This window comes from Copidosoma floridanum, unplaced genomic scaffold, assembly GCF_036245765.1.
Source record: "Copidosoma floridanum isolate Cflo_tuat_1 unplaced genomic scaffold, Cflo_Japanese_pri ptg000013l, whole genome shotgun sequence".
Lineage (NCBI taxonomy): Eukaryota > Metazoa > Arthropoda > Insecta > Hymenoptera > Encyrtidae > Copidosoma > Copidosoma floridanum.
Window position 1 is genome coordinate 21,648,455 of NW_028321890.1, and position 19,049 is coordinate 21,667,503.

General features: G+C 41.3%; 1 protein-coding gene across 1 annotated transcript in view; it reads left to right on the top strand.

Moving 5' to 3' along the window:
• The window catches only part of MESR6 (misexpression suppressor of ras 6), a 522,313-nt gene that overhangs the window by 202,721 nt on the left and 300,543 nt on the right, over positions 1-19,049 (top strand). The gene's annotated exons all lie outside the window — the stretch shown is intronic.

A 19,049-nucleotide genomic window follows, 5' to 3' on the forward strand; every position in this document is an offset into this window, starting at 1 on the left:
ACTTGTACCGCAAAACTTATGCCCTTCTTTAAACGCTACGACGCCAGAAATTATTTCGCCAAGTACACACATGTAGGTACTCTCGTTTTCATCTTTTGACTCGTGAAAAAAAAAAATGTACGTGTATTACCGAAACCACTTTCGGAAACTTTTGTCGCACGCACGTTCCTCTTTCGTTTCTTTCAAAAAAGACGCTCTTTTCTTCGTGCTCGCCCTCAGGACAACCGTGTGACAATGTAGCTTACAATAAGAAACGATGACGTGGCTCAAACCTAAGACAAAAGAACGAAACAGAGGAAGGAAAAAAAGTACAGCTTGCAAAGGAGAGCAGTGTACACGTGTATACGTACTACGTAGCATACAAGAGTGAAGTTGTAACGAAAGAGAAGGTGTTATTTTACGTGTGTGTGTGTGTGTGTGTGCGTGTGTATGTTTATCTGTCTGTCGTATATGTGTTGCAGGACAAATGGTATATTGTATTCAATGAGAGGCACGGCAGGAAGTAGGCGTTTGACGGAATTCGGCCAAGGTGGAAAACTTGAGAAAAAGTGGAAGTCAGCCATTAGTTGGGCACAAGCTGCTCGGGTGCTTTCGTAATGGGCGTCAGTGCCCACGTTTTTGCTGAAAAAAAACTCGTATGCTCTCGTTTGTATGCATGGGTATTGAGTTACATTGTATAACATCGATATACGTACGTTGGTATGAATGGTGATTTAAATTGACTGACTGACTGGTTAGCTAAGTTGTACTTATGCGCCTAAATCTTATGCCACAAGAGCGAAAGTACGCTAAAGCTTTTGCAATATGCTCTCAGTTCGATAATTTGATGGGATTGTTCTTTTCTTTATCTCATCTCTCTCGTTCGTATTCAATTTTGACGAGTGCATTATTCATTTTCTGAATGATGGGTTACATGCGAAGCTCTTGAAAATAGCTGTTTGGCTTTTGTCTCGTGCATTGTAGGTTGCTTGTCCATACTTATCTCAAAATGTGGATTTTATTTTCATAAAGTGAAATAACTGAATAAAAATTTCAGTTTTTGTGGTTTAATGCTAAAATTGGTTTTCATAGAAGGAAAGTGTACTTTTCTTTCCAACGCACAAGATAAATTTTTTTCGTACGTGATTATAACGTTTACATTACGAAATTTAAAATATAAATATTATTCCTGAATATGAATAAGGCAAATTGAGGGATCCTAAGTTTTAATGAAAAGTCCAAAGTCTTTTCGAGACTTGAATGACTATGACTGGTTTATCGAGTATTTACAATACTTTTAAAGTTTTTGAATTATTTTAAAAGTCGTTAAAAGTTTTTAAAAAGAAATTAGATGACGTTAAATGGTTTTCGATGACTTTAAAGTATTAAGTATGAAGACATGAACCTTCCTTGTGAGTATACCACTTTTTCATCTTCCTCTGTTTAGATGAAGAAGTAAATTTTCAAAAATACTTCAGTTTTAATACAAATGTTTTATTTTATTAAATATACCTCTAAAAGTCTTAACTTAGTACAGAAAAGTCCCCTAAAATCATTTAGAGACTTTCATGAACTTCAAGTTCACTGAAAACCATTGAAATACTCCTAAATCCATCAAAAGCCGTCTGATAACTTCTAGAATTATTGGAAGCCACTGAAATACTTTGTCAACTATTTTAAGTCATTACAAGAATTTTAGATACTTGTAAAGTCATGTTATCAATCGTTTAGTGGCTTTTGAAACCTGACAAAGTCTTTCTGTTATTTTTTCAATGTTAATGGTGATAAAAATTTTGGATGACTGTTATAGTTCTTAATAACCTTAAAAAGCTTAATAAACACACAATAAGATGTCTCTAAATTGAAATTAAACCTTGACTACAAAAACCATGACAGTCAACCCCAAAATTCTCAATCGTCAAAGAAATCGTATAAATTTTTTCATTGATCAAACTTCTGATGTATAATAGCTCATTAGTCCAAAACATTCATCACCACTCATATATCGGAGCATGTCATTAGGCACATTTTAATCATATATATATATGAAAAAAAAAAAAAAAATAAAAACGGATTTTCATGGCCCAGCAAAAACAGCACTATTTAATCGTCTGGATTCATCCACACGTATTCTTATACAATCGTTGTATAGGTTTTGACACGCATGCACGCACGTCTACCCTGAACAGTGGAATAAAATATTCTTGTGGTGCAAGAATAATGTATAGAAAAAGCTCTCGTGTTTCTCACACAGGCGCACCTCGAGCATACATTTATATCCATCGTGTATCTAGCAAACGCCGCTAACCACACACGGGCAATCTCGAGCATCTGTTATTGGCCGAGCGAATTTCATTCGCGTGCACCACAGGCTTTATGGCGACGCATGTGTTAAGCCGGAGATTGGCAGTCGGATTTTTTTCTCCCTCACACACAGACACACGCACACATAGGTACTCTTTAACTGTGAGTGAGTGATAAGGTTCTTGGGGAGGGTAAAAAAAAGAACATACGGATAGGTGCAGAGTACCAGAGCTAGAGACACACCAGTGGGTATAATGGACTCGCGCTCATTTTGCAGTGGAGTGCGTTGGGCTGTCTGTTCGCAATGTAGAATATCGATTGGCCACTTGTAACTGTCACTGCCGAGTGACGAGAGACATACATACACACGCGTACCCACAGATTCGCGCACTGTATCTCTATGTACATCGTGTACGTGTGTACAGCAGTGGTCAGGAAAGAAGGAGAAGTCGAGTGCAAAGACTTGGGAAGGATGGGAGTACATTCTGTCTGTCCTTCGCTTGCTGTACTGCAGTCAGCCCGGTATTAGCTCCTGTATACCCAGGACTGTGGCTATACTGTAACTAGAGCACTCTCCTAGGTGTATACCTAAACCTCGCTAACGAGTGAACGAGAGAAAGAGCGAGATATGGCGTGTTGCTGTGGGAGACTTTGCCTTGGCGTGATTTTTGCAGGGACTCGCTTGATGTTGCTACTGCTGTGATGTTGCTGGATAATTTTAACCTTGAACATTGCTCGAGTGTATCTCTGGTGTTTCTGTTAGTTTGGTCGGATTATCTTTTACTCACAGACTTTCTGTGCTGTTTTAAGATTTTTTTCCACCTTTCACCAATAAATGTGTAACAATTGATTGTTAAATCGGTTGACTTCCCTAATAGAATTTTAGATTTGGGACAGAGAAACTTTTCGTTGTTTTAACAAGTAGTTTTCTTTTATTTTTCTTCAATTGTTATAAAATTATGAGATTATATTGACAAATTTAACTATAAAGTCAATACACAGCTTTTATATTTAATCTTGGTGTTAAGTAGGTAAATATTTATTTGAAACCATTGATAGATATCACTGTACTCAATTGTGTGAAAAAAAAGTTTTTAATTGCAAATATTGTTTGTCTTCAATATCTTTCATCTATACTATATATACTATATATACTATATATACTATATATACTATAGTATATATATACTATATATACTACACGGTAAAAACTGAGACACAAAAATTTTTTTTTTTTCAAAAAAATAAGGGTTGTAAAATGGTAAATTTAACGGTATGGACATTAAAAATTACTGTAGGGATGGAAAATTATGCTCCGAACGGCTAAGTTTTAGCAACTTTTTTTGTTGTAACTTATGTTTCCTCATTCATAAAGCGAACAGCATTCCATTGGTACCTGAAAACATCAAACTAACGGAGCCTGTTTGTTTTTTTCAAACGAGAGCTATAATTTACTCAAAAATAAATAATTGAAGCTTCTATCCGTCATAATCAGATGCACGCGATTGAAAATATCTCTCCACGGCTCACGTGCTCTATGTGATTATCAGTAATACATGGTCGTGTAACCAACAGGATTTCCGGAATACGCGCGGCTATTGAAGCGACGAGGGGAAAAAATGACAAAAAAATACACCTACACTCGAGAGCGTCAGTAATCCGTTTATTCTACCTAAATTTTAATTAGCGAGGCTGGATTTTCCAAATTTTCAATAAATAACTCATGCATCGAAAAACAACCGTACGCTAAAGTGCACCATAGCTCTTGGTTGTGACGTGGCAACGTAACTAAGCGTGAAATTGGAAATCACGAAGAGTTGTTCAATCGCTATAGCGTGGAGGATTTATGGAACGGTACAGCTAAGAGCGAGCGCCGACACGGGACCAAAATCCTGACTTTGTTTCGGTGCCGCTTATCGTTGAAAATTGCCTCTTTGCACAATTAGCGCACCAGAGTCTTTCGTACGTTCGTTTACTGTACGGGCAAAAAGTCCTTCTGCTCTATTTAACTGATGCTGCTGCTTGTCTCTGGTGAGAAACTTATTTGTTTATGACCGTGTTTGCGTGCTTGTGTGGTTAAATGAGTAATTAATTGCAAGGTTTATTTAATTACGTGGTTATTATTTGAGCGAATGCTGTTGTAAAATGTAATTTGTTGAGTGGAAGCATAATTAATTATTGTAGAGTTGCTTTTATGTCAACACTTGGAAAACCTGCGAATAATAAATTGGCTTTTGAGTGAAAGGTGTTTTTTTATGAAAATAATTATTGTTGTTTTTTTTTTTTTTTTCATAAATTTTATTTTGTTCAGGTCATTATCAATAAACACTTTTTCTGCCGAGTGTCTTATTCTTCCAAATACTTATACTGTCACAAATAAAATTGTTTAGTCAACAAATTATGTTTTAATTAAACGGTAAACAATATTTTTTCATCTGTTCTCATCAATCATCGAATCTCTTTGAGTTATAATTCAGAGTCGATTATGATCCTAATCGCAAACAGGACCTTAAATAGGTGCTGATTTACTTTTATGCATGGAATGTAAAACTTCATTTTATCTATAATAGTTAAATTCTCACTTACCAAACGAACAATTTATCATTATAATGTTTTATCTACAATTTACATCAGTAACCTTTTTGTTTATTTTTACTAGTGTCATCTATACATTTATTAATATTGTAAGTCCAACTATAAAAATTAACTCTATCGTTTTTCTTTATCTTCAGTCTTTTTCAGCGATTGTCTCTAAACTTTACAAGTCTTTTTTTTAAAGATTATTGATTTTGCGTATTCTTGCTTGACTCTTACATTTATATACCTTTTTATTTATACCTTTAAATATCTGTTCGAAAAATCTTATAATCGCCATTCCTGCTGCTTTTTCTCAATCACTGTGTCACCTTTTTTTCTCAATCCACTATATTTTCTTCTTTGTTCAAATTTAGTTTTTTGTTATTATGCCTGTACGTTAGATTCTTTCTCTAGTTTTTTTTCTTGATGCTTTCAAGTAATTTCGTTCAAAAATTGTCTCGAAAAGCTAATAAGCTAAACGCAATATCTTTCTCTGCGATCTAAAAAGAAAAAAAATCCACTCTTCTCGACGACACCTTCGTGCATGCAATGCTGTACGCTGCACGCAGAGAGAGCGTCTAGAGCCCTAACCCACCTATACACTCGCGCAGTCAAGAACGATCCTCGCTAACCCGCGCAATAAAATAAACACAGATAGCCCAACGTAGATTTCCAGTCCCGTGCAGATAAAAGTACCCGAAAGTGAACTTACAGGTCGAGCGTACAGGTATCCCAAGCCTGATTTTGTATCGGCGCTCCGCTTCTTCGCCCGACGTTGGCTCGTAACTTTTCGATTAAAGCACCAAGCACGCTGTGAGAAATGGATAGGATATGCGCACGTATTGCAAGAATCAAAGATAGCGAACGGGAGGGAGAGAGAGGGACACTTTATGCAGTCGATCTTTTAGCGAGACCCGTGCGGGTTTATCTATGCTCACGCTCTTTATACTTTATACACATGGATATTGATGCTAGAGAGGAGGATGACCTCTGTGCGAAACGTTCAGTTAAGGGATCGCATTGCACCACAGCGTGAGTAACGATTGGCATTTTTATTCAGAGCCTCACTGGGTTTTTCAAAGGAACGAAATTACGAACTGTTCGGCTGATTGCATCCCGCGCGCTCAAATTGAGCGTAAGATTGAGATTATGCAAAATGTTTGCTTATCAGACGCGCTTGGGGTGCTGGATCGAAATTTATAATCGAGCGAGACCCTATCGGCCGAGTGAGTATTTAAATAGCCCGTGAATTGTGCGATAGCGCTGTGCCATACTCCTATTATGCGGAGATCACGTTGCTTGTGCATTTTGACAAATTTATCACTCGGCAATGCGTGTTGATGTTCGTGTTAATCTCCAACTGGCGTACCTCGCGTGCAATTATTTATTGCCACAGACTAATCACCGATTAACATTTTACTATATGTGCACGACACACGCATTAGATTTTGAGTTTTAGCGTATTTCATAAATGACTGCGTGTGGTCCGAGCGTCTATGTATGAACCTACCCACGTGAGCAATAATAAAGCACAGCCTTAAATGCTGAGTATAAAATTTAATTCTTATTCTGACTTAACGTCTTTTTCGGATTCACAGTGATTTTATCTTATTTATGCACTCATGCACTCCCACATGCCCAGCGTTTGAATCGGCTTCGATTGAATGGTGTGCTTTTGCAACTATCATTTATTCCTATTGAATTTGGTAGCAGAATCAGTGCTCATTTTCAGTAATCCACGTTAAAGTATACAAAACGTTTTCTATACCCCTCCGGGAAAATATTACGTCTAAGCCAAAAGGTGAGTTGCACAGATCTCTAAACCGAAAGAGTTAACTGGGGTAGTTCAATTGGTAAATGGAATAGGACTTATTACTTGCTTAGTTTGAGACATACATTCGTTCATATGGATAACTTGCGAAAGTGTTAGTTACTGCTCACCCAAGTTACTCGTATAGGCGATCTCCAGCTAGCAACGTCACTATACACGATAAATCCATGTACAAAAGAACGCCAGTGCCTGGTAAAATTTTGTTGATAGCACAAATGAATAACATAATTTCAGTAACATCATCTTATTAACATTATCTTACCCTTTGTTTGTCATTATTCTTTTGTGGACCCAAAAACAAAACCCATTTCATTGTATCATCGTATCCTCCCTTGATCAACTAAATCTAACCCCGTCGAATATACAAATGCCTGTCACGTTTGAATTGTCCTTGGAACCGCCAGTTGATTATCCAACAGTATATATTTATACATGCATAAAAACCAACTTATTCTATTTCGTTTTTGTTTCGACTCTGGAACACCCCATTCAACCTCTATCGCCACCACCTTGTTACATCATAGTCGTCTATGCAGTCGTGTGTCTACATAATACCTATTTATAATATAGGGTTTCCAGACTGTATCTAGTCCGCTTACACAAGCGCCCACATAATACATACACTACAGTGTATAACAGTGTCTTTTTAATGACATCAGCACGAGATCAGCACCGGGGATCCCATGTGCTCTCGTAATCGCAGATGCACGTGTGTGACGGTATGCTCAGGCGTGCCTCTGTACACCTATACGTACATCTGAAAGCGCCACATAACGTGGAGGAGAGGAGATGCGGAGTCGCGATACCCGGCGCGACTTTTCAACGACTGGAAATCGAGGAACGATTGAGCTTGCGAATTTATGTACGGACGATGCCAATGGGCTACCCGTGGCTTGAAAACGGTTCTGCAGTCGATCGCTAATATTGTCTCTGGAGCAAGCTGCTTCTGGCGTCTAGGGCGATAAATCGACTCTCTACATAAGTAGGTACATAGGCTGCGCCTAGCATGCAGAGAGCTCGAGAGGCAGTGCACCGTGTGCGCAGCTGCAGCTTTGATGGAAGTGGCGCAGGGTAATTAGACGATGCTAGGTGCCTTACACTGCACCATTCACACGTGGATGTGGACATACGTAACAGATCTACGAATACGTGTCCTCGTCTCTTGTGTTGGCAAGTGTGTGTACGGCGCAGGTACTAAACGGTGATTTAGATACCCGCTCGCGAGGATATTTATCGTTTCGAGGGGGAGCAGAGTGTATACCAGCAAAGAGAGACACCGGCGCACGCGACACAGACCGCCGATGCTGCTACCGCAACGAGAACCGAAGCCCCTTATCGGCTTGATTGTTTCTATCTCTCGCCTCCTTCTCTTCTTCTTTCTCGCGTTTCGCCAACTGTCTACATGTAAGGTGTTTTTTCTTTGCCCCTCTACTCAATGCTCTTCTCTTTGTGCTGTTTCTACTCCATCTTGGTTCTGGTTTTCGATTGTGGGTCTTTGTATCTTAGAATGTAGTGCGTGGGCACACCATCGAGCGCGAAAGGATAGGGCTACTGGTATCCGGCACTCTCGTACGGTTATACGAGTTGTGACACCCACGCGCTTATTTTTTTTAGCTTCGCAGTTCTGAGGTGTGAGATAAAATCGGAGACTCTTCTTTGGTTGGAAATTTCAGGTGTGTCTCTAAAGTAAAAGAAACTACAACTTACATGAGTGTCTTTATTTGTTAGTAGATTACTTTATAAATAATCCTTATCAATCACCATCCTAAACAATCTAATGTTGAAAACTTTTTAACTTGTAATAATCGAATATTTCAAAAGCCTGGATCTTTTGACATTGCAATTTTAATTCACCTACATCCCGTGATGTGAGTTGACGTTTGAAATTAGGTCTAGATCTCCTAATCTTGCGATTGGTTTTTTACAATCAAGAATCATGGAGATTTTTTAAAATTTACTAACATTATCTTTGTCTAATAATCAGAATAGGAGCTATACGAAGGCCACCTGTAGCATGAAAAAGTCAATTAAGCTTCTGTGTCAGAGTTATACCCATGTGACATGTAAATATCCAAACTCGACGACATATGATTTTGATTGAAACTTGAAAGAGAGATAAGCACTACTTTTGTAATTCACTGATGTTGTCCAAATTTTTCTTAAAACCATCATATAAACATTTCAGAACATGATCCAAACATTTTTCAAAATTCACACCTTCATTGCTTAAAAAAAAAAGAGATTGTAAAAACCAATTTCATTTTATGAATAATCAATCACGTAATGTACCCCATCGAATCAGCGTCAAAAAGCAGACAATTTAGGGCACCAAGAAAAATCAAAGAGGCAGAGAGAAAAGAAAAGTATGTAGGCTCATGATTCACCGTCAACCCAGTATTAAAGGTCCCGTCAATAATCGTCGATCTCGCGTGCCCTGAGAAAACGAATAGAGAGAAGATGGGGCATCAGGTAATGGCTTTGAAACGAAAAGACACTTAGCTTTCTCTCTCTCTCTCTCTCTTTCTCCCATGAGCTTTGTCGTTTTACTTTCGTATATAAAGTAACCCGTTGCGTGAACCGTTAGACGCACGCGAGAGGAGGTGATACAGGGAGGAGAAAGAGCCAAGGCTCCTCATGCACCGACCGACCGACAGCAACAACTTCTGTTGGTTGCTGTTATAGGCTGCAGCTACACACAACAACTACTACTACTTGCTGTTGCCTTAGCGGCGAGGCAATTTTCTTCTTACATCGCGTTCACTCGCTCGCCCCGTTATATTGGCTCTTCTGTATGTTCATGTTGCCGGCATGCAGCGGCAGCAGCCTATTTTCTCGGCACGTCGTACGTCTTCATAATGCAGCCTCGCCTCCCTGCAGCTACACGTAGGCACTGCTAGAAGTTTGGCTCTTCCCCCATCGAAAATGATTTCTCTTCGCTATGCCCTGCCAGCATGTATACGTCCCGACTTTTCTCGATTCGATTATCATAGAGTCACGTTCCTCGCTACAACTGTCCTTCGTATCACATAAATGTTTTCTATCATGTCCCGAGGACTCACTTTTTCTCTTGCGGTCGCAGCACCAGCTGGATAGGTATACGTATTATGCATAAGTGTATAAGTGAGCGCGTGCAGGGAGACACACGTCGCCGCCACCGCCACCGCCATCTCAACGAGCTCCGGGAATTTTCCCTGGAATTTTCAGTGACGTTAGTTGAAAACAATTTTCAGTGAGGTCATTATGCTTATTTATATATACAAGCTAATGCTGATGGAATTACCTTTTTCGCAAACGTCGAGAGCGCATTCCAGCTAAATTTTAATTATTTTGCATTATTTTTGCATCTCGTGGCTGTGGACTATCTTTTGGGTCCTTGAAAAAGATTTACTCCCAACGAAATAAATGAAAGATGAAATGTTAATTTTAATGATGGACGTCCCATTCCCTTCGTGATATTTATCTTCATAAAGATACAAATGTGTGAGCTTTTCCATACACTGGCTTTGCATTTTTTAATAAAGTTTTTTTTTTTATTCAACCATTCATTAATGTTCTGATTATCGTTATTATGGAGAGAACAAATGATCAGATATTCGGATAGCTCGTCTGTGAAAAAACATTTGCGCTCTAATCACTCGGAGGTTCTCTAATACAATGTAAATAAAAGATTGAAGATGATAGAGAAGAAAAAAATCCAATAATAATGGTTTTGCACACGTATGGATTTTTTCAATTTACTCGTGCTTCTTCGATCATATGTTAAGTAATTCTCAGTGCAAGGAGAAATTATTATCATAGATCGAATAATAATTTTTTTGTACGTAACGTTATTCGAACGACTAAGCGCCGCACGGCAAAACAAAAGCTACTGCTAATAGCTCACAAATGATCGTAGAATTGCCGCGCGGCTTGCGACAACTATAATAATTAGGCTCTCTCTTATCCCCCTCTCGTAATCATACCCTCGGCTATCCTCGATATGGTAATTTCAGCGGCGGCGTCCGCCTCCCATTATCCAATTTTTCAATCCACAAAGAAAGAAAAAAAAAAAATCTTGAACCGCAGCCGGTTTTTCAATCCTCGATTTTTTTTTTCTCTTTTCCAACCACGGATATCTAACACGTGTCAAAACATGGTATTATGAACACGAAAAATAAGAGGCCCGGGGAGGAGAAAAATTCCAGCTAGTGTGCAGGCCATGATTAGCCATACTACGGGAAAGTGGCCTAGCAAAAAGAGAGGTCAAGTGCCCGTATACATGCGTGATGTCACTACACTCGTAAACTCGGCGGCGAAAGCGAGAACCGCAAAGGTAAAACTCCGGCTGCATGCAGGTATCTGTCGGTCTGTCTCAGTCCTGCGACTGATTTGATTGGAATTTGCGGGCCGCTTCTATTCTCGGCCGAGCTGCGTATACTTATACACGTTTTCAGATGACAATACGCTTCTCGCCTTATCTATCTACCTGCGGGTATGGTCATAGAGCAGTATTAGGCAACATGCCTGAGACTCTAGTACGCAGAATGCCAAATGAAACCGCGAATTATTCGATCAAAGTGCGGCTGTAATCCTGTGGCACGTTCTCGCGTGATGTCATTCCTCAGCGGCGAGGAAAGCATTTTTCTTACCACAACGAACTTTTCTTTCTATCTGTACTTTTTATTTCGTATGGCATGAATGATGGTCACGGTGTGCGTTATATACATGCATGGGTGAACCACGCAGGATCGCTGACTAACTGTTCTCTGAAAATGGTACGAATGGTTTTTGCATGTATCGATATCTTTGAAAAAAACCAGAAATTCAAACATTTGCCAATTACACTACCCAGGAAGAAAATTATATCATCTAAGGGTAGTATTCGTTTCTAAATTATTTTGGTCGACACGAAATGCTTTTTAGAATTACCCTTTATTTTTATCTTGATAAAAGATTCACGAATTAAAGGGGTACCTAGCACAAAAAATGTCGATCAGGTCAAAGGTTACCGGATACAAGTTTAGCTCGAAAAAAAGACTTTATCGATGATCCAGTTAACTGTGATATTTTCATTAATTTCCAAACTTCTCAACTCTTGAGCAAGTGCTCAAACATATTCCTGATGTCACAAAAAAAAAAAAAAAAAAAAGGATCTTAATTTACCTGCACTCTTCGTTTCGCACCATTTTCCAGAATTAATGTTGGGGGTACTATAACTGGTAAAACAGTACAACGTGGGCTGAGTTTACCCCTTTTTTCTTCGAGAGCGGGGGATCCTCTATATCCTTTTTGCCCAATGAAATGTGTTCCGAAACTCTCTTCGAATCACAGCACACCAGCTCGACCAACGATTGTAATTTACGCGGGATAATATAATATATGTCTGAGAACTGCACACACAGCCATCGCGAATTGGCTTTCGGCTCGTAGAAATTTCAAGTCGTTACGTCGATGTTTTAGTGCAGCTGCATTCGGGCTCCGACTGCGCGTAATCGCACTTGCGAAGGAACAGAATCTCAGCCGTAAATCTTTGGCCCACAACCACACGCGTTTCCTTAAAAACTGCGTTTCGGGGAGTGCGCGAAATTCACATCGAAAGATTCTTTGATCTTGCATAATTTGAGCACCCGATAATTTACAACAACAAAGAAAAAGGATCCTGGCATTCAAGGTGTAAATTGCAGGATAGCTACGAAAACAAACAAAAATTTGCACATGAACGTGCACCTTTGATCGATCGTTCTCTCCCTCGCATATAAAAGCTCACCGAGATCGCGAATTTCACTGTAAAGAAATTAACATGTAAGCACATAAATCGGTTTTTGGATTTCATTTTTCCAGTTACCTCGAACGAGACGTCACACGCGGAGAACACACCAAGTTCTGTATATGTACGAGCGCCACTTAAAAAACTAGTGCCATGTAATTACGTGTACGAGCTTACTGCTATCGTTTTTATGACCACCGCGATTTTACCGCGATTCATTCATCATAATTATAAAGTTCGAAGGGGGTACAAATAATTGAGGAAAGAAAAAAGGGAAAAAGATACCATCGAGCTCGTGTACAAAAATTTAATCGATCGTTTAATTAGCGCTGGCTGCACCGGTTGAGTTCTCTCAGGGACGAGCGAATGTTGCGATGCACACATACGAGCGATTTGTAAAAGAGGCGTCTAACGCGATGATGAGGTCCCCCTGTGTATATATAGGCGCACAATCTTGGCTGATGGTTGGTCCCGCTGCTGTTGCCCGGAGAGTTTTATGGTGGTCGTATTTATCATCGAGCGCTAGCGAGTGTGCGTCACGGCGATCTTTATTAGCCTCGGCTATGTATATATAATGGTGCCTTGAAATTCCATGAAATTCGATTTCTCCGCCATTAAGCGGAGGGAGGAGGGGGTGGTGACGTGATAGCCCCCCGCTCGTGCAGCCTCCATGTACCACCCGTCCGTTCCTTCCTTCCTTCCTTCCTTCCTTCACCCCTTTGCTGTAGCCGGCCTCCTGTGGCCTAATGACGTTTCTCAGAAAAATATCAGATTGACTCTCTCTCTCTTTCCCTTCCTCTCCATTTTCTTGTCCCTTTTTTTCGACCCCTGCCTACTCATCCTTCTCTATTCCTCCCAAACGCTCATTGCAAACCCCCTCTTGCATCAGAAGAAGCCTGCGTTGAGCCACAGAGGACTCCTTTCTCTCCTTCTCTGCTCTTTGCGAGGTAGAAATTCAATTTCCCGGCGCAATTCGGCCACGGGACCCGAGAGGACGATCGATCAACGTCTCGTTCGAAATTATCCGCGCTCTCGTTTTTTGCCCCACCTGTGCTCTTGTTGTTGCTCCAGCGCGTCATTACCCGGGATGATCGTCCGGTGGGTATAGTTAAGTTATTGCGAAAACAAAAGAGCGAATCGACGATGCGGGGGCGGGAAAGGAGGATCGATCTTTTATAACCAAAGTTACGAAAATGTGCGCGCGTTAACGAGCAAGAGGAGTGTAGGCATGTAGATGGATGGATGGATGGATGGATGGATGGATGCAGGTTGTAGGCAGAAACAACAGGGCCCCCGCATATGGGTATTCGATACGTGTGTGTTAACAACAGTGGAAATGATGAGCCAGTCTGTGGATATAGTGGTGGTGATGTATAGTAGGCAGACGTGAGCCGATCATTGGGATCGGGATTGCTGGTGTTTAGATGGGGATTGTGGAAAAAAATACATTGTGCACCTTGTTATTGGCAAGGAGCTTCATCTAGAAGGATGGGAAAAAAATCTCGTGTGGGATGGTGGTGTTGGATGTTGTTTGCGTGGGTGATGCATCGTTTTTTTGCTGGAAAAAGGAATGATTACAATCGTTACGATGATACTGAATACAAAATAAACTCGTTTTATAAGACCACATGGTTATCCAATAAGTTTTTAAATATCCCAATATTGTTTCAAAACTAGATAGGATTTGGTTGATGTAGCAGATGTCTCTGTGCGAATCTCAATATTTAATTGAACACTAAATGAAACCATTTCTATATGATTGAGGTTTAACGTGTCACCATCGTATCCTTAATTCACCGATTTTCAATCTATTGGAAACATAATTGGTCGTGACGAGAGTACTTGAATAATAGAAAGTTGAGCAATACCATTTGTCATTGATATTTCCTTTTTCCTTTGGTAAATAATAACCAGTCACACGCATGAGAACCAGTTCTACTTCCGCTGTTGGTAAAATCTCAAGTCTCGTATTTTTAACACCAGCATAAGTCAATTAAGAAACCACATCCTCGAAAAGTTCAAGATCGTTTTCTCATTTCGTAACCATATCTATACTTATTTCTAAGGCCATCACAACAAGCCCCATTTAAAGAATGATTTTTAAATCTAGACAAAGTCAATCCGCAATACCTGTATTCGCAAGCCGTATAATAGGTGCCACTTTTAAAAGCTGAAAATCACTTAATAATGCCACGAGACGCAGCAAACAACGTCTCGCTGCTTCGAAGGGAAGAAACAGCAGTGAGGCTCGATTCCCACTCGCGCACGCCGAAAAAAAAAAAGATCAAGCTACCGCGAGTGGCTATTGTATATATATTACATAGGTGCACACATAATGCGCGAGGGCAAAAACTACCTATTGCATCGATTCCGCGAAGAGGAGAACCGCCGCTGGAAAAATAGCTCACGGGACTGGCAAAGGGGAGACAAAAAACGAGAGGAGGAACAAACACATCTCTAGAAAAAGACGTATAGGGACTCGACTATCTACAATGTGCGCTCGGCTCCTCGAGAGCGCCTAAGTGAGTGCGCAGCGAAGGCGCATTACGTGGTCGCGTTGCAACACACCAGTCCCGCGGGGAGCGAGCCGAGAAAAGAAAAGAGAGCCGATCTCTCTCGCTCTCTTTTTCTCTGTTGCAATGTATACCTACACGTCGTGTGTGCAAAGTTGGAACGTTTATTTTACTGTACCAATGTACCCACACACACACACGCGCGCGCACACACACACACACACACACACACACATATAGAGTGAGAGAGTGTAGATAGAGGCCTAGAGAGGCGCGAAGTGTCGAAAACGCGGCAAAAACTCTCCGGAGCCGACACATCGCGTCCGTAGCTGCTGCTGCTGCTACTATACGTGGGCAGAAAATTAATGGCTCCTCATGGGGATTACGCGAGGGAATTTTCATTGCTTGCTCGCTCTCCGCAGCGCGAGGGTCGACCGAGCCGGCAGGCTTTTCCTTTCTGCAGCTCGTACTCAAGGACTCGCTTCTATCTCTCGCGGCTTTTTGTTCGCCCGTAGTCTACTGTAACAGCAGCTCGGATTCGGAACGCATTTTCGCCTTTCCAATTCCCCTTTTCAATAAGACACATAGCCAGGTATACCCCATGTTTTCTGTGACGCTGTTGCCGCTTTTAGAGCTGCTGTTGCTGGATGTCTATAATGAAGCGCCAATTTCCGCGCGAAGAAGATGATGATACTGGTACCGCTTCTTACCAGCTGTGGGCGCGCTCGCCTACAATATTCGCGCATTGAGATTTATGGCACACTGTTTACCACTAAACACCATAATGAGGGGGTGGTAGGAAGAATCGGCCTTCTTTTCCATGACTTGTTTTTTCCTCGCCAAACAAACCGATTGACAGCAACGACAACAACCTGCTCCTTTATTGCGCAAGCACTTTCATAAGCGCCCAGTTGTATATGCTCAATTAATTATAGTGTCTCAAGATGTGTGAACGCGGTTATTGGGGCCTTTTTTTATTCTGTACTTGTACGAGCGATGTTATTAATTTCCTACGCGAGATTTATTTTTGGTTTAGGGTTTATTGCTACTACGAGCTATGTGCTTGAAAAAGAGCCTTTGGTACCGCAAGGCCCGTTAGGGAAGAGCCGTAAAACAATCTGGCGCAAGCATTTTTGAGAACAAGCGAGAGCGTAAAAATCATCGAATGGGCAAAAACCGGTGCTGGAGATTTATCTCTGCACATATACATATACGCACCAGGAGGGAATAAAAAGTCTCGTCGGAGAGTTGCGCGAACCATCAGTTTCCACAGCTCCATAAAAAAATGTTTTCAAGATAAGAGCTAGAGGTTTAGCTACGTGGGGAGACGAATAGACGAAAACGCGCTTTCTCTGTATCTACATGAATTTTTTTCCTTCAGCATCGAGAAAAAGAGCCGATGGCCGGGGTTCGCTCGCTCGCGAGTCTCAAGTTTTAGTGCATACGGGGCTTATCGCAACTCTCTCGCTTTATGGAGACATAAACTTTTGCCGGAGCATAAAGTCGTCGTGTGTAATTCCACCCTTTGTTCGAGTGCCTGCCCGTGTAGATGCACATTCGCTGACGTACGTAAAAGTGCGCCTTTGGGCATCAATTCGAGCTTGCCGCGGATAAACAGCCGCATGGTTGTATATTTTTTGCCACCGCCGAGATGCAAAAGGATTGTTAGTAAAAGCGATTTGTATGGGCTTGGTGTGCGTGGCTCTCGTCGTGTCTCCTTTCCCCTGTGTGTGTCCAATTAAATTTGACTCGGGCCCGTGTCGAGAAACTGTACGCTTGGAGGTAGTGCGCGTATACATTATGTCACGTGCATATTTCAAGACTTGCTTTACGCTGGAGAGAAAAAATTAGACGCAAACCCCTTGGTTTCTGCTCTGTTTTGCATAGAGTAGTCTTCGACAACATTAGGATTTTGGTATTCGATAATGTGAAAAATAATTGTTTCAAGTCAATCGCTGTTTTGGTCACTAAATTAAACGAAATTAACAGCATCAGTACTGAAAAATTCAATAAGTTACTCTCCTTGATGTCACTCCAAGACTTCTCAGGACCTCCAATAACTTCAACTTCTTCAAACGACTTGTCATCATGAGTCAAAACGTCTTTTTTGACAAGTTCCATGACTTTGAAAGATTTCAAAATAAGTCTCTGATATCACAGTCTTTTTGCAAAAATCTCTCTTGTATCTTCCCTCAGTCCCTATCATGGGCATCAATAAAACTCCTAAAGATTCATCTACAAAACGTGAAATCGACAAGAAGCTTACAGAATGAAAAAAACGAAAGCATTCCCTTGTACAAATGCCCACGCACTAATAAGATGAAAATAGAAGAAGAAATAAACTATGGGGATTATATACAGGGAGGTACGGAGGCATCCCACATGTAGTCAGCGACAGGAGAGAAACGTCGTGGTGTTTCTTTCTCTCTCTCTCTCTCTCTCTCTCTTGCAAGCAAGTCCTCCCGAGTCGCACACAAACCCACAAAACCCTCTCGTCGGCAGCCATGGTATTCTCTTCGATAAAGCGTCAACGCAGGGAGTGAGTAGGTATACATATATATATATACAGGGGACAGAAAGAGAGGGAGGGAGTTCTGCAGGAGCAGCTCGGGCGCGCGCGCCTACTCTCTGGCCAACTCGGCTGCAGCTTCCCACGGCTGTTGACATGTTTTGTGTTCATTAGCCGAGCTCGCTCTCTCCCTCTTGAGGGAGAGGACCGCCAGAAGAAAGGGTGGAGGAGGAGGAGGAGGAGGGAGCAGGACTTGGTTATACTGCACAGCACACACATACGGGGCACCTCTCTCTCTCTCTCTCTCTCTCTCTCTCTCTCTCTACTCTGCAAATGTATGTATGTGTGGATGTATATATAGGTATCCAGCACTGTAACGTTGCAGGTTGGACGTGTGTGTATGAGTGTTTGCTGTCCCAGCAACCTTTTGCCTCTGTGTATATGGATGTGTACGATCGAGTACTATATATGTGCAATCCAACAGCAGCGCGAGATACTCGGCGTGAGAATAGTTATAAGAGCGCCGCGCAACTACACCGTATAATACATGTAGCTATGTGTGTCAGCCGTTCTCTCTTAATATTCACGCGAAAACGGCCAATTTATCCGATGTACTCGCATTAAGGAGGCTTGTAAGGCCTCGGCGTGTACATGGATAGCAGGAGCGACCGTCTCCGTTGGGAAAAACATTTTACTCTCCCTCACCCCGGGCGCAGGGTACACAGCACTTTGCGCACCTGGTTGGTTAATTTCTCGACTGATTTTTCCGACCCCGACTTTTTTTTTTTTTTTTTCGCCACGTTCCAAAGATTAAGTTACACGACTGGCTTGTTGTCGTCGCTGTTGTTGAAAGTCCCCGAGTCCAGCCGCACCTGAAATGACGTGGAATTTATGAAATATGGGCAACGCAGATTGTTGAAAGCTCGCGTATTTTTTACGGGTACTAGTGTAATGTGTGAACGGGGTGGGGGGGAAAGGGGTACAGATTTTTGCCGAGTGGCTGCAATTTTGCTAGAGCGTGATGACGAGAGCGTTTTCTCACGTCCCTCGGGGGTATTTGCGATTCGCAAATTTTTATGAACCTCCCGCTTTCTAGTGTTTACTCGCACGAGAGGGAAAGCTACACTCGTCCGGATATTTTTTCGGAATAAAACGGCTGTAGCCGTGAAAAAATTCAAGTATGCCAATAAATAAATAAATACATAAATAAAGCGTCTTTTCAAGGCTGGTCAGAGAAAAAAAAAACCACCCAATCTCATCTAGAGCTCCAAGTTTCTGCCTTTACCGAGGCAATTTTACTCAACGATTGCGTTTCCCTTTTTACTTTAAAAAATATGTCGCGTCTCCCTAATCACAGTTACTTTGCAACCGGTAATGGCTACTAATGGACTTTGCGTGACACACGTGTACGCTCGTGTCGTGTATATGGGCAAGGGGAAAAATGCGAATTTAAACATATGCACTCTTGCATTTTTACTAATTTAATAACTCGTTGAATGAAGCCGAGTAGGCGTACATGTTGTGCCGCGTTTCGCAAAAAAACACCGTGGTATTAAAATTTTTTCATACTGTATTAACCAGTCGAGGAAA